This window comes from Camelus dromedarius, chromosome 5 (genome assembly GCF_036321535.1).
Source record: "Camelus dromedarius isolate mCamDro1 chromosome 5, mCamDro1.pat, whole genome shotgun sequence".
Lineage (NCBI taxonomy): Eukaryota > Metazoa > Chordata > Mammalia > Artiodactyla > Camelidae > Camelus > Camelus dromedarius.
This window is the reverse complement of record NC_087440.1, coordinates 74267956-74284487: the sequence shown is the minus strand read 5'-3', so window position 1 is coordinate 74284487 and position 16532 is coordinate 74267956.

Here is a 16532-nt window from a genome sequence, read left to right as displayed (position 1 = left end):
TTCATATCTATGTGTATAGAAGATTTGAACAGCAAAATCAGAAAACTTGTTCTAATTCATGTATGTAGAACATTGCATCCATTGATTGGAGAGCAAACATTCTTTTCAAGCACCATGACACATACATGGAAACTGACCATGTGCTGTACCATAAAGTTAGCCATGACAAATTTCAAAGGGTTGATAGCATAAACACCACATCATCTGATCACAATGCCATCAAGTTAGAGATCATTAACCTCTTAAAAATAGAAGACAAAGATTGAAAATTAAAATATATATTACTAAATATTCTCATGGATCAAAGTATAAATAATAAATTTAGAAAATACTGAAATTTTAATAATAATAAAAATCCTACTGGCAAAACTTCATTATGTATTTGAAGTGGTGTTAGAGGGAAATTGTTAGCCTTAAAGTGGAAAGGTTGAAAATTAATGAGACAAGCATTTTAAGCATTGACCTTAAAGAGTTAGAACAGCAAAATAATACTGAAAAAAATGAAGGAATCAAATAGTAACAATAAAATAAAAATGAGGAAAGAGATCAAAAATCAACCAAACCAGAAGTTGGTTGTTTGAAAAATACTAATAAATTAGATAAAACTCTAGTAAGATTAGTTAAGAAAAATCTAGTGGAAATTACAAATAAACAATATTATTTATGAAAGAGCAGACAGATGTTATGCACATTAAGAAAATATTATAAGTAACCTATGCTGACATATTTGAAATCCTAGGTGAAGTAAATGAATTATAGGAAAATACAACTTCTGAAACTGACCCAAGAAACACAATGTATGACTAACTGTATAACTATTAAGAAAGATAAATTAGAGTTTTAAAATCTTTTCACAAAAGAAGCACCATGATCGGATGGCTTTATGAGCAAGATATACTAAATTTTCAATGAAAAGATAATTCTAAACTTTACAAACTTATGAAGGAAAAAGGATCATTCTCCAGCTCATCTAAAGAGACTAATATTACCTTGATACTGAATACCAGGCAAAACTATTAAAAAGTACTAGGCCAATCATGTTATTAAACCTAGACACAAAATAACACGAATGAAATCAAGTGATGTATAAAAGAGATCATCATGACCAGAGTAGATTTAGCTTGGTGACAGTCTAATATCAGTCAAACACATGATCACATTAACAGAGTAGAGAAAATCAAATGTCAAATTACTAAATAGGTTTAAAAAAAAAGTATTTGGTGGAACTAAATATTCATTTAAAATAAAAACTCTTAAATTAGCAATAAAAGAAACTTTCCTTAATTTAATGTGAGAATCTACAAAAACCCTACAGTAATAAGCATCATATTTAACTGTGAAATGTTGAAAGCATTCCCTTTTAAATCAGGATAAAGTCAAAAACTATGTATAGAGAAAATTCTAAAGATTCTATAGAAATATTATTACAATTAATATGAATTTAGCAACATTGCTAGGTACAAAAGTCTTATACTAAAATTTATTAGGTATAATAATGTAACTACATAATAGAGTCTGTGAGTAAAAATGGATAATACATATAAAGCACTTATCACTTGAAACTCAAATGGTGAAATTGTTACTAGTGTTAAAAAAAAAAAAGGGTCAGTTGCATCCCTATACATCAGCAACAACCAGCTAATTTAATTTAAAATACTGTCCTAGCATGAGTTTCTTCAGAAGCAGTTCCTGAAACAAAGGTTTATGTACAGTTAGGTAAATTGAGAATGTGATTGCATGTGGCAGTTGTGAGACGTGGGAGAATAAATAAGAAAAAAAAGAAAGCCAGATGCCTACAGATGAGTGTGCTGAGTCTCCATGGGTGTCTTCTATGCGTTAGAGAGGCACAGAGAGACATTAGCCCATGTGGAATATGAATAAAGGCATCGTATGTATATAGTGTTGCATGTAATAAAACTGGTCAAATTTGTTTAGAAATTATCATGGCAGCAGGATTGGAATAAGAGATGGGGTCAAGAGGTCATGAAATGATGCACCAGAGGCGTTGGATACAAATGCTCTATTAAAACAATAGCAAAAGGTGTGAATGTGAACAAATCTACCAAGAAGTGTTTAAAATTTCTATGATAAAAATTTTTAGTTGAAAAATGGTGAAAAAAAAAACCTTAAATAATGTTCTTAGATAGGAAGAATTGGTATAAAGTTGTCACTTCTTTCCAAGTTGATTTATAGGTTAAAAGGAGTCATCTATAAAACCTCAGTAAGACTTCTTGTATTATATCATTCTGTTTTCAGGGAATTTGATAAGTATGTTATAAAATGTATGCAGTAGAGTAAATATCCAAGAAACTAAGGCCCCATACTCCTAAAGAAGAAAGCCAGCATGTGTGTGTGTGTGCATGAGGACATCTTGCCCTGTCTCACATGTCTATAATAAAAAGGCTGTAATAATAAAGAAAAATGATATATATGCAGAGATAGACCCATTTACAAATGGAACAGAGAGTTCTCACACACTCATGCATATATGGAAACAATTTATTAAATGGTGATCTTTTATGTCAGTGATTATTACATGAAAACAATAAAATAAACATACACCATAAACAACCACCCGTTCTAGATGAAATAAAGAAAAAATGCTACAGGCAAAGCTAGAGAAAACTTTAGGATTCAATAAAGAAGAAGATATTATTAACTTAGGGTAAGAAAGGAGTTCTTTAAAGAGTTTCATAAAGGTAAACTATAAAGGAAAGTACTAACAAATAGAACTAAATAAATATTTAAAGATGTTAAATTAACATTACAAAATTCCATAAAGAATGCAAAATGACAAGACATTTTAGGAAAGGATCATTACAAAACAAACAACCAAAGAGGGATTAATACCCAGGTATCAATAACAAAATGATAAGAACTCAAAGGAAAAAAATAGGGGAAAAAAGCCATAAAGAGGTCTTACAAAATGAAACACAAATGGTTTATAAACATATGAAAGCCAATTATCCTCATTTGTATTAAGGGAATAACAGAGTAAAATCACAATTAGACACATTTCACACCTACTAGATGGACAGCTTTAAAAGTCTGAAAATAGCAAGGGATGGTGATAACTTGAAGCAATGGAAACTTTATCCTTACCTGACAGGAAGGTAAATTGGCACGATCACATCGGAACCATTTGGTGTTACCTAGTAAAGGTGAACTGTGTGACTTGTTGAACTAAGTTGAACTTAGTAACTTGATTTTATTTTATTTTATTTTATTTCATGTTACTTTAACATCTTTATTGTGGTATGTTTCCTGTATCGTAAACTACACAAATTTCAAATGTATAATTTGATGAATTTTGATAGATGAAACCACTACCACAATCAAGATAGCTAATATTTCCGTCACTCCCCAAGAGGTGCAATTTTCGAATTCCCAGTTTATCCCTTCCTACCCCCGTTACCCCCTGGTAACCATAAGTTTTAGACCAATACGTTCTGATGTATCCATACAAATGGAGTGCTATTCAGTAGTGAAAATAAATGAACCATCTCCATGCGTCAGCATTAGCATCAGTGTGGAGAAACAGCAAAGCTTCAAGTTAAGGAGAAAGACATGAGACAGAGTAATGTATACAGCAGGATTAGTTCCCATAAAGTTTAATACTGAATGTATTTTATTTAGGAAAACCTACATAGATGATAAAACTACAAGAAAAAGAAAGACATGATATATATGAGTTCAAGATATTTCTATCCCACAAGGACTTTTAAAATACTGTTATTTTTTTTCCCCTTAACCTTAGTGCTAAATACACGGGATTTTATATTATCATTGTTTAAACTGTTGAGATTTGTTTAATGTACCATTTTATGAAATGTTTCAACATAATACAAAAATGAAAGTTTCAGTGACTGAGCATTCTCACAAATAACCCATTCTAATTTTGGGCATGTCTACTTTATAATCTATGTCTTTACATTAAGCTGTGTAGTATTCAGCACTTACTCTTTATTTGGTCTATAAAGTTTCATAGAAAATCAAATCCTTCTTACACATGACAGCTTTTTAAGTACTCAGAGACAGTTGTCTTCTTTTAGGCTTCTTCTTTTCCAAAAGTCAACCGTCCTTAAATCAGGTTTCCAGATGCCTCACCATTTTGGCTCCCTTCCCCTGGACATGCAGCCAGAACTGAGCACAACATTCCAATTTGTTCTGGCCAGCAAAATGTCTGATGGGACTATTAACTTTCTTGTTTGGGCCACGACATTTATTGATATAGCCTGAAATTGACCTGGGTTTTTGTAGCCTTGTACACCTCATTAATTTAAACTGGGCTACTTGTCATTTCAAACCTTTAAGTCTTTTTCACATAAAGGTCTACGTAATAAGATTTTTCTCATCCTGTACTTATGAAGTTAAATTTTTAAAAACGATATGTGGGACTTTACATTTTTACATTATTCTAGCCTTTTGAGATCTTTTGACTTCAGATTCTGACAACTATGTATTTACTTTGCTTCCTGGATTTGTCTCATCAGCAAATTTGGTAAATACTTTTTTGATTAATCAAACATTTACTAACTTTAAACTATCATGTATGAGGCAATGTGCTAGGGAATGTATATTTACCCAGGTAGTTAATAAAAGTATTTAAAATGGAGCTATCCAAAAGTGAAGACGTCTCTCTGCATAGTCAGTCTAGTCATAATCAAAAACTTTTGTTGTTTAATGAAAATTTGGCACATAGATTTACAATCCATATTTCTCTATAATTTTCCTTTAAATTTTTCTCTGCTTCCACAGTAAAGTGTCATGTTTCTTTTGGCAAGACCTAAATCTATACCTTCAGCTTTGACTGAATTTTCCTTTTTGATTGGCTTGCATGTTGTGCCACCTCAACCTCCACAAAGCAAAGCTATATGCAGGATTTTCTTTATGCTCAAAGCTGCTCCTTTCCATTTATTATTGTCCATATTGACTAATGGCTTCAACACCCTCTGAGACATTCAGTCCTAAAGTAGTTGTTTTTTTAGTTTTAAAAATCACGTTGATTTTTTCCTTAGTATAGATGAATGTAACACCTTATTTTTTAAAAAAGAGATTAATAGTGTAATGATGCAATAAAAATTAAAATAAATAATCTATAACCTCAGCACCCAGAAATGGGCATTGCTATGTTGATGATTATCTTCTAGTCACTGCATTAGAGAAACGCAGTCACTATTCACTTACCTGAATGGGCAAACATTTTAACATAATAGAATGCATATAGCTAAAAGAGTAATCACAAAGCACTTATGTAATTATTACCTATTAACAAATAGAGTATTGCAAACACCTGTATGACTCTCGAATTCTCTTCTATGGCTGTCTTCTCCTCTTCTCCAAACATTTCTATTTGGACTTAGAATATTATACTTTGTTTTGCTTGTTTTTTAAACATTTGTTTAAATTAAATAACATGTATTCCTTTTGGTCTGGCAAATTGTTCTGTTCTAGGTTATGTTTGTGAGATGCATCTACCTGGTATGTGGGAAAGCAGTTTATTTATTTTCACTGTTGTGCAATAGTCCATTGAATAAACATGCCACAAAGTCAATTATGTATGGAGTTTTCTGAATGGAAAAAATTTAATTGAACTAAGTTATTTTATAGTTATAAGAACTTCTACTTTCCTTTAAGATATATGAGATAGTAGCAGAACACTGTTTCTTCTGCAATAACTAGAAAAACCTAGTAGCAGAACACTGTTTCTCCTGCAATAACTAAAATAACTGTATTAAAACTTTTATATATCTATATATATGTACACACACACACACACACACACACACACACACATCTTTAATAGTCATCAGAAAATTGTGAATGTGTAGAGTTCTAGAGGAATCAATTTCCAGAAATTGAGGAGACCTTCTAGATGGGAAAATTAGGCAAATATCTTTCTGTCTGGGGGCTTTTATTTAGTCTAATCATAGGCTAAAGTTTAATACAGATAGGCAGACATTGCTGAGGGAAAGAGAAATAGGGACTTTTAACAGAGGCATGGCATAGCCACCTGGAAATGGGATGAAATTAAGAACTCAGTGGATCGAGATTTGTAGATACAGGTATATATAGAATACATAAACAAGTTTATAATGTGTAGCACAGGGAAATATATTCAAGATCTTATAGTAGCTCACGGTGAAAAAGAACATGAGAATGAATATATGCATATTCATGTGTAACTGAAAAGTTGTGCTGTACACCAGAAATTGACACAACATTGTAAACTGACTGTAACTCAATAAAATATATATATAAATTTTAAGAAAAGAACTTAGTGGAATGGCTTAGTATTAGATTGTACACGCTAGATAAGATTGGTAAACTCAAAGACAAGTCGATGGAAATGGAAATGAATGTATAAGAGTTTAAGAGACTTAAAAGTCACTGTCCAATATATGAGTCTCCAATAAAAAAGAACAAGAGAATGAGACTTAAGCAATATTTAAAGATACAATGGGCAAGAATTTTCCAAAATATGAAAAATGTCACTCCAGAGATTGAAGAATTTCAGCAAGCTCCAAGCAAGTTACATATAAGAGAAATGATGAACTTAACAAGCTATGACATTTTCATCAATTTTGGAATATTCTCAGCTCTTAGCTTCTCTTCTAGTAACCCCGAAGATATGTTAGGCCTTCTTAATATATCTCCTAAGTCTCTTATTCTCTTAATTTTTTTTTTTTATATTTTTCATGCTTTTAAAAATGTGTGCTTCCACCCAATTGTCTTTGAATTCTAATTCTCTCCTCAGCTGCAACTTAGTTGTTCTTAAGTTTATCCATTGAATTCTTAATTTTAATTATTATATTTTTGCTTTCTGAAATTTTGGTTCAATTCACTTATTTTACAATTTCAGGTTCCTTTTTCTTTGGAAATATTCCCAATCTTTAATTTTGTTTCCTTGCACATATTCAGCATAGTTTTAAAGGCTGTTATCTAAATATTTGATTCAACATTTATTGTTGATAACATTATTATCTAGATATTTGATTGCTTTATTTATTGATGATCATTCCAGCCCCCTAACCCAATCACAGTTTTTGTCTTTTTTTGTGTGTCTACTTATTTTTGTTTGAGCATAAGTTATTGTAAATAAATAACTGTGGAAATAAATTATAAACTAGGATAATGTAACTTTTCCTAGGCAAGGCTTTACATTTGTTTGACATGTAGCCAGGGGCACAAACAATCTAGGATAATCTTAATCTCATTATAGGGTTTGAAATTATTATCTTTATTCCCTGTGAGAGTTGGTATATTTCTGATTTATTCTTACTCTTACGATGAAGCTTTTTGAGGTCTTCATATAAAGCTTTGGGGTCTTGAATTTTAACTTTTATCTCTCTAGCCTAAAAGTTTTTCAAAAAACTCTGTTTAAGTTCTTAACCTCTTAGCTGCATTTTTAGACTCTGCCAACACTTTTACAATTAAAGTGGCTCCAAATGCCAGATACAGCTCTCTCAGACATTTTCTCCTAAATCTTTGCCATGTAATTCTTTGCTATCTTCCTAGATCTCATAGCTTCAGGAAATCTTTTAAAAATATTTTGTCTAACTTTCCTGTTATTTTCAATGGGGAGATTTGCTTGAATTACCTATTTTGACAATATCACCAAATACAATTTGCAAATAACTATTATGTTACTTAACTTTAAGCCTGGATGCATATAACAGTAACAGCAAACTCAGACCAGTGGCTTAAATCTGAGAGAGGTTTATATCGCTATCATATTAAATAAATTCAGAAATAATCTCTCTAGTGCTTGTTTGGTATTTCTATGGTCATTAGGGATCCAGGACATTTTAATATTTCTGTTCTATTAGACTTGGCATGTGTTGTTTTCTGTCCTTAAGTTTGTCACAGAGTCTGAAGTGGCTCCCAGAACTCTAACCATCTTGACCTCATTTGAAGCATAAATAGAAGAATGGGAGAAAGAAAATCTACCAACTATCTGACCTTTAACAGAATGTTCTCAGAAGTTCCACCCAATGAATATTTGCTGTTTATCTCATTGGCCAGAATATAGTCTCATGATCACCTAGTTGAAAAGGAGGTTGGGAAATGCATTATTTTATTTGGGAGTAGAATAGGGTTATGTTATTAAGGAATAAGGGTAGAATATGTAAGTGTTAGTCCCTGGTATAGTTCTGAAATATCCCATCATGTGGTAGACTATAATTTATTGTTGCACAGTCATGTTTTTCCACCTTTTCCATTATTATTATCACAGCACACTGTGAGGAGCCTGATTTGGTAAAATTTTTCATACGTATAAAGTTTTATGACCTACTTAAAATATCTTCATTTATGCTATGGCATGAATATGCCTCAACAAAATCCATGACTATAAAATATATTTGTATTATATATATATAATTTATTACCCCTTATTGTTGGACATGCAGCTTTTATCTACTATTTTACCATTAGAAATAAAGTTACTATGAACAGCACTTCTCCACTTTTTTTCTTTTTACATCTTTGATTATTTCTTAGGATGGTTTTAAAGGTAGAAATAATTGTTCATTTTAGACCTAGGTATCTTTTGGCCCATTATTCAATCTACTATAATATTTATATCAATTGACACTCTTACTAACATGATGTTAGAGTTGTCATCTTAGTATACCCTCACCAGGATTAACTTCTGCCTTTAAAAAATACTTGTAATTTTCTAAGTGAAAAATAATGTCATGAACTGATTTAATTTATATTTTGCTAATTACTATTTTTTAAATATATGTTCATAAATTTGTTTTGGTCACAGTTTTTCTTACATTGTCTATTCTTATCTCTTGCCATCTTTTACACATGGGAATTTGATTACGCACATTATCTTTAAGTTGAGAATCCCTCAGAGGCCCAAATCCAGATTGCCATCATATTTTAATCTCTAACAAAGAGTACAGTACTTGGATCAGCAAGTGCATAACACCTGCAATTAAATAAATGTGTACAGAATGAAGTTGTCTTTGTGTACTTCTGTTTTCAACTACTTTGTGTCTATGTCTTTGCATTATCTTATTCCTGAGATCCTGTGTGTTTAATGAATGTGTACTCACATCCTCATAGTATCTTCCATTTACAATTAATATAGTCATTCTACTATTAAAAATTTCCCTGATGGAAACTACATAACTAAATTTCTTGCCAGTCACTTTGTGCTGCAAGTGGTTGTGAAGTATGTGGGGAAAATAAGGGAGGAACGGGAATGGGACAGAAGTAGACAGAAGGTCTAGCCTTTAGAGTTCTCCACAAGGCAGATTTGTGGGATGTTCATGAAGCTAAGCCTCAGGCTCTTCACTTGCAATGTGTTTACACAGTGATGTATTTTTGCAAAATTTTCACAAGTGACATGTATTAACCACAATTGGTTAAAACAACTGTCTCTTTACATCCTGACTTTTATTCTTTCAGACTTCTTGTGTTTGGTGCTGGACAGAAGCAGACATTTTTAGTAAAAATGCATTTAGTTTAGGTTTAATAGGATGTATTTGTTATTTGCAGTCACTTGTGCATCACTAAGTTATTGCTAACCATCCTGGTATGGGATTGCTTCTAGGAATGCTGCCCTCCATGAGAAATCAGCTGGTATTATGATAGGAAGGTACAGGACCAGAGGACTAAGAGATGTGGTTGTGGAGGAAAATTAAGACTGGAAATGTATAAAATCAGAAGCTCATTTCTGGAGATTCCAGTCTTAACAGCTTTTGTATGATAGAAAATTTACATTCCTCCTAAAACTTTACATTAACCTTAATGGATTGTAAACCTGAAAAAAATCTTCTGAACAATCAATAATAAGAAATTTCTTTTTCTATTTGCAGATTTACAGAAAAGACTTATCTTTTATTCTCTGCAGAAAATTATGTGACAATATTGTTATGAAGAGATGATAAAAAAATATAGTGTCACAAAATGTAAGAAATGTATCAGGCAATTAGAGGAGTACTGTGCTGTTTTCTGAATTTTGTGATGTTTATGGTATTTCTCACTCTTTTTAAAAGTTGTAATTTGTGGTGATGTCTTTTCAACATTCTGAATAACTACTCACTTTTGTACCTAATTTTTGTATTTGTAACTATGTATTCTTTTTCTTAAAAAGGGCTTTCCCAAATTATAGAAACTCAGGACTCATAAAACCTGGATTTACCCCTATATTCTCCTTTATGCTACGTTATTGACTGAGAAAAACTGGTGGAGAACTCTCCCAATTTGTGAGCCAAAGTCCTTGGACCTGCAGTCAACAAAACTCAAATCATGTGAGACTTCTATTTCCAGTAACAGAAGAACTCCTCTCTCTTTTTGGGTGGGGTAGGAGGAGGGGGAGGGAGAGGCAAATTTTGGCAGGTGAAACTGCTCACCTGATCCTGACAATGACGAAGATTGCCAGCCTCTCAGGCTGGGACAGTCTCATCAATCAACCTGTGCTTGAACTATTAGCATTGTCAGCTTCCTCTTAAGAGATGACATTTCAAGGGTAGCTTTTCTCACCTGCTGAATCTCCCTCAATCAAAAGAGCAAAACGCTTAATCAGAAGGAGGGGCAAGAATGCATATCTCTGGCAACAAGACCTGGCCCCCTCTGCTTTCAGTCTACAGAGTTTCTTGTACTCACTCAGTTTTGCACGACTATGAAAGAGATCCTTAGCAGAAGCCCTTGACTTGCTGGTACAAGAGATGGGGCCGGGCTCGCATCCTTTGCCTTGGAAGGAGTGGTTATGATGCCAGGAACAGGAAGGTTACCACAACTTTGCCTACATACTCTCACAAATGATACCTGATTAAAAATAATAACAGTAAACACATGCCCATATTTGTTTGTACATGCGTTATCTTCGTAGGATGGGCAGAAATGAGTTACTGGCTGAAGGTATTGGGAGGGAAAGCCAGCTGTTAAGTTTCACCTTCACTTGGTAATAGGAGGAAGACTGAAATGGACAATCTTTCGGGGTTGTAAGGATTTTTTAGTTCTGAAAGCAGAGTTGAAATTTTTTATCCTCATACAAATAGGATAGATGTCTAGAGGGTATCATTTAACCCCTGGTATTATTTTTAAAAATTACATGATTTGAAGAGAAATCACAGTGCAAGTAGAAGCTTCTTAAGAATTCCAGGAGCTCAGATGGTGTCATTTCTACAAAGATTCACAAAAATCCATTCAATTGATGGAGTTACAATTTTTTGTGTGTGCTTATATACTCTATTGTTTTGAAAGTAAAGGGCTGAAAATCTGCTTCACAAAATTTCTATTTCTCTTGAAGATCATGCTATCTTATTGCTGGTGATTGAGAGTCTGTTGACCAGTATCACTTAGTTTTATTTTTTCTGCTGTAGAAAGAACAGAGATCTCATTTGAGGGTGAAACAGGGAAACCATATCTCAGTTGGCTTTTTCTTAAGTCCTTTTATCCTTACCTCCACTTCTAAATCACCCAGGGAATTAAAAATATGCCTGCTGGCCACTTAAATTAATGAAACCGTTAATATCTAATGCAGAAACATCGCCTCCGTATGATCTAGATACATATATGAATAGAACTGCTGCAGAGGCACACCTGCCCTGAATGTCAGTGTAATCCATATAAATCAAGGATTGGCTTTAAAATCCTCATCCTCAGAAGACTAAATTAAGAAGTGTTGAAGAGATACAAAACAGGGGCTAGAGATCAGTCATAAAATTGTCTGATTAAAAATAACCTTTCAATAGTTCGTATAAAGAAGTCTTTCCCCTTCTGTTAAAAGGAGTCCACATTGGCCTGCCTTACAACGTTCATGATTTCCTTTAAAGCAAGACCAATATCAAAGAGGCATTAGCTCTACTCTTTGTTTCTTAAATTATCCCATTTCAACAGTTGGTTTTATTAATTATCATTTATGCTTGTTCTAAATGGAGTGTTTTCAGCTGGGGTTGATTCTGTTACCCAGGGAGCATTTGACAATACTGGAGACATTTTCCAGCCGGGGAATCAGGTGAGGTGATGCAACTGTCATCTGGGAGGTGGGTGGATAGCATCACCTCTGTTGGCCATCCTGTAATGAAGTAATCTAGTTGCGGTTTCAGAGTAATCAATCAGGTTGGCGTAAAACCTTCCAGAGTTTAGGGTAAGTGTATTTGTAATTTTTATAATCTTCATAAATAGAATAGAGGTCCCTATGTCCCCTGCATTTGTTGTTATGCAAAAATCTTGTCTACCATCTCTTAGTAAATACTTGTTGTTTCAATTTGTTATACTCCCTTGTAGATTGAGTTCTAAGTATAGAAGTCACAGATGTTATTACCAGTTTTTTGACAGTCTTATTTGGATGACTCAAGGCAACTTTGTGGAATTGATCGGAACACCTGTAGAGTGTATAATCACTGCTAATGTTAGAGGAATTTTGACTAAATTCATACAAGTATTTTAAGTTAAAGATTCATTGTTAATTTTGAAAATCACACAGCACTTACCCATATATTTCTCCATTTTGTTTAGACCTTGAAAAACACCAGTTTATTTGAAATCTGGAATTATTTCTGAGTTTTGCAGCTATAGCAGGATTTCAGAGGAAAACTAGAAAGATGATCATAACTAGAAATTTGTCCTGTAATAAAGAGACTAAATAAGTGAGAATTATTCATCTTAACGAAATTCAACCGTGACATAAACTCACTTAGAGTATGGAGGAATATCATAAAGGGCAAAAATACACTAGTATCTGTTCCTGTAGAAGGCAGAGCGAAAGGAAGTGGTTGATTTGTAAATTAGAAGGGATTGTCTCCCGAGAGTGAAATGGTCAAATGTTGTAATGTGTTACTGGAGGAAAAACTTTTTCTCTTTAGGGCTGTTAAAAACAGGAACAATAAAGTTATGTTTAGCAGTTTAAATATTCTAGTTGCAGCCTGTATTCGTTTCCTATGGCTGCTGTAATGGATTACTACAAACTGGTTGGCTTTAGCCAATAGAAATTTATTCTCTCACGGTTTTGGAAGCCAGAAATGAAATCAGTATCACTGGCCAAAATCAAGGTGTAAGTAGGGTCATGCTCCCGCCGGAGGCTCTAGGGGAGAATCTTCTCTTTGCCTTTTCCAGCTGACGTCCCTTGGCTTGGGACTGTATCATTCTAACCTTCAAGGCCAGCGTCTTCAAATATCTTTTTGTTCTTGTCTTCTCATTGCCTTTGTGTGCATGCGTGCATGTGTGTGTTTGCGTGTGTGTGTGAAAAATCTCCCTCTGCCTCCCCTTTCTTAAGGATGCATGAGGTGGCATTTAGGTCTCACCTGGATACTACAGGATAATTTCCCCACTCAGAATCCTCAGCATAATCACATCTGCCAAGACCCTTTTTCCAAATAAGGTAACATTGATGGGGTCTAGGGATTAAGACTTAATATCATTTTTGAAGGACAGGAAGGTTTTTGTCTGTGTGATTGTGTGTGATTGTGTGTGTGTGTGTGTGTGTGTGTGTGTGTGTTAACCTACTACACAAATTGAAGGGTAAACTGAGTGCTTAATGGGCACTTCCAGCATTAGTATTTTGTATTTCAAGGACTGTGACCTTTGATAATTTGCTTCACCCCTCCCTGAGCCTTGGTTTTCTCACTTAAAAAGTAAGCCTAGTAATGGTATTTAGGCCAATAAGATTGTTGTAAAGATTAGATGACAATATAATTAAAGCATTTAGAAGAGTGACTGGTACATGAGAAGGGTAAACGAAAAAGGTTAGATGAGAAGATAATTGGGCACTTGCTTGGTGGCCTGTTATATAATCCACATTTCTTTACTCTTGCTCTATTTTGTTTTGGCAAATTTAATGAAGGTATGTCATAGAAGCAGTTAAAGTAGTGACTTGGTGTCTAAAGAATGTATTTGATCTGCTTTGTGGAGTTTTTTGAACTTTGTCTACAAGAGGGACAGACTAAGCTAAGCCCCAAATTGAGAAGGCAACTCAGAAATCGTCTTACAAAAGTCTCCATTAATAATAATAGCATTCCAGAATATACAAACATCTGATACGCCTTAATAACAACAACAACAACAGAAAAATGACCCAATTCAAAAATGGGCAGAAGATCTAAACAAGCAGTTCTCCATTGAAGACATACAAATGGCCAGTAGGCACATTGAAAAATGCTCAATATTGCTAATTATCAGAGAAATGCAAATCAGAACCACAGTGAGGTACCACTTCATACCAGTCAGAATGGCTATCATTCAAAAGTCCACAAATAATAAATGCTGGAGAGGGTGTGGAGAAAAGGGAACCCTCCTACACTGTTGGTGGGAATGTAGTTTGGTGCAACCATTATGGAAAACAGTATGGAGAGTCCTTAAAAAACTAATAATAGACTTAGCATATAATCCAGCAATCCTACTCCTGGGCATATATCTGGAGAGAACACTAATTCAAAAAGACACATGCACCCCAATGTTTATAGCAGCATCATTTACAGTATCTAAGATATGAAAACAATCTAAATGCCTATCAACAGATGACTGGATAAAGAAGTTGTGGTGTATATATATATGTGTGTGTATATATATATTCATTCATATAATCATATAATCATTCATATAATATACTACTCAGCCATAAAAAAATAAAATAATGCCACTTGCTGCAACACAGATGGACCTGGAGATTGTAATTCTAAGTGAAGTAAGCCAGAAAGTGAAGGAAAAATTACCATATGATATCACATATATGTGGAATCTAAAAAAAGGCACAAATGAACTTATTTACAAAATGGAAGCAGAGTCACAGACATAGAAAACAAACTTATGGTCACCAGAGGGGAAGGGGCACAGGAAGGGATGAATTGGGAGTTCAAGATTTGCAAATACTACTATATATAAAACAGATACACAACAAATTTTTACTGTATAACACAGGGAATTATATTCAATATCTTATAGTAACCTATAATGAAAAGATGAAAAGGAATATATGTATGTATATGTATGACTGAAACATTATGCTGTACACCAGAAATTGACACAACATTGTAAACTGACTATACTACATTTTAAAAAATGTAAAAAAAAAAAAACAAAACAGTGTTAGGAGTAGTAGAGATGAACTGTATAGTCAAAGAAGTCATTCTGTACTCTAAAAACATGAGTCACCTTTTCAGATTTTTATGGACATAAATAAAATCTCAAACTTTTAGATTGTAACAGAAGTGCTTTCCTGCTGAATTGAGTACCATCCTTGTATAACTTGACCTGTTTAATATGTCTCCCATCCAGTTTGACTTTTCTGCTTCTAAAACTTTAGATCGTCCTTCCCCCGTGTCATCATTACTATACAATTAACATATCTCATTTGTTGAGAACAGAGCAACATGCTGTCTACAAAACATTTTTTAGCCAAAGGTTTTACTAGGTCTTAAAAATGGTGACATTCTATGTTCTTACATAGATTTTAAGTGTCATCATTTTGAAAAAGGAACTACTGTGCCTGTTGCACACACTAATAGGTGGCAGATATAATTTCTTCCAGGGACTACATTAGGCCATGACAGAGTCATTGACAAACCAGATTAAAAAAATAACATTAATTTTTAAGATTATTAATATACTATGATAAAAAATAAAATTTAAGCAATAATGTCAATGGTGTACCAGTGGAAACAATATTTTCACTCTTCTCTGTGCATTTCACCAAAAAATAACTATACGGCACTCTGTAGACCTTTTGCTATTTGTAATACTATTAGGTTAAACAGTATGAAATTGCTGTTTTTGTAGGTCAAAAAAGGTTGAATGTGGTGGTTTCATATAGTAAGGTAAATGACTTATGAAAATGGAGCTCAGTTTTCTAGAGCTATTCAGTGAAAGTAGCTAGATGAAACATTCAAGTATATTAGGAAAATTTTGCATTTACAAGTTACTTATGTTGCTCCCAATAAATATAAAGTAAGTCCTGTTTCACATCCTCTACTTTAATGTCAGTGATTATGGGAACATACATTATTAAAAGAAGGGAAATGAGCAAAAGAAATTCAAATGGAGAAACTAGGTAAATAGAAAACAATGAAAGTGCAGATTGTTAAAACTTTGTAATCATTTCTGTTTGACACTGTTTATCTCTTTGAATGTTTATCTTCTTACTCATTTTTATTTCATTTTTTATGTATCTCGTAAAGTTGGATATCACTCAATGTTTAGCTCTTTGGTGTCTGAACGTGGAAAGCAGATTGCCCTGGCATTTTTATGTACTGTAGGAAAAGAAAGTCATTTTCATTTATTGAGATTTATTATTTGAATATGTTTTCCAATACAGCAAAGCACACCTACAAAATTTAATGTACATGCATATGCAAGTACAATATTCGTGCATAGCACAGGTAAAATTTTATGTTTCCTGTTGGAGAAAATGCAGAGAGTCAACTAGATGCACCTACTTCTCCCCTCCTACCCTTCACCCCTTTCTTAGTGATCAGTGATATGGTTTTATAGTATAATATGGAAAGGTATTCTATTTTTCCATAAAACCCTCCAAAACGTCCATTCATCCCTTTGAGGTCTTGGGGTTGTTCTGGAAT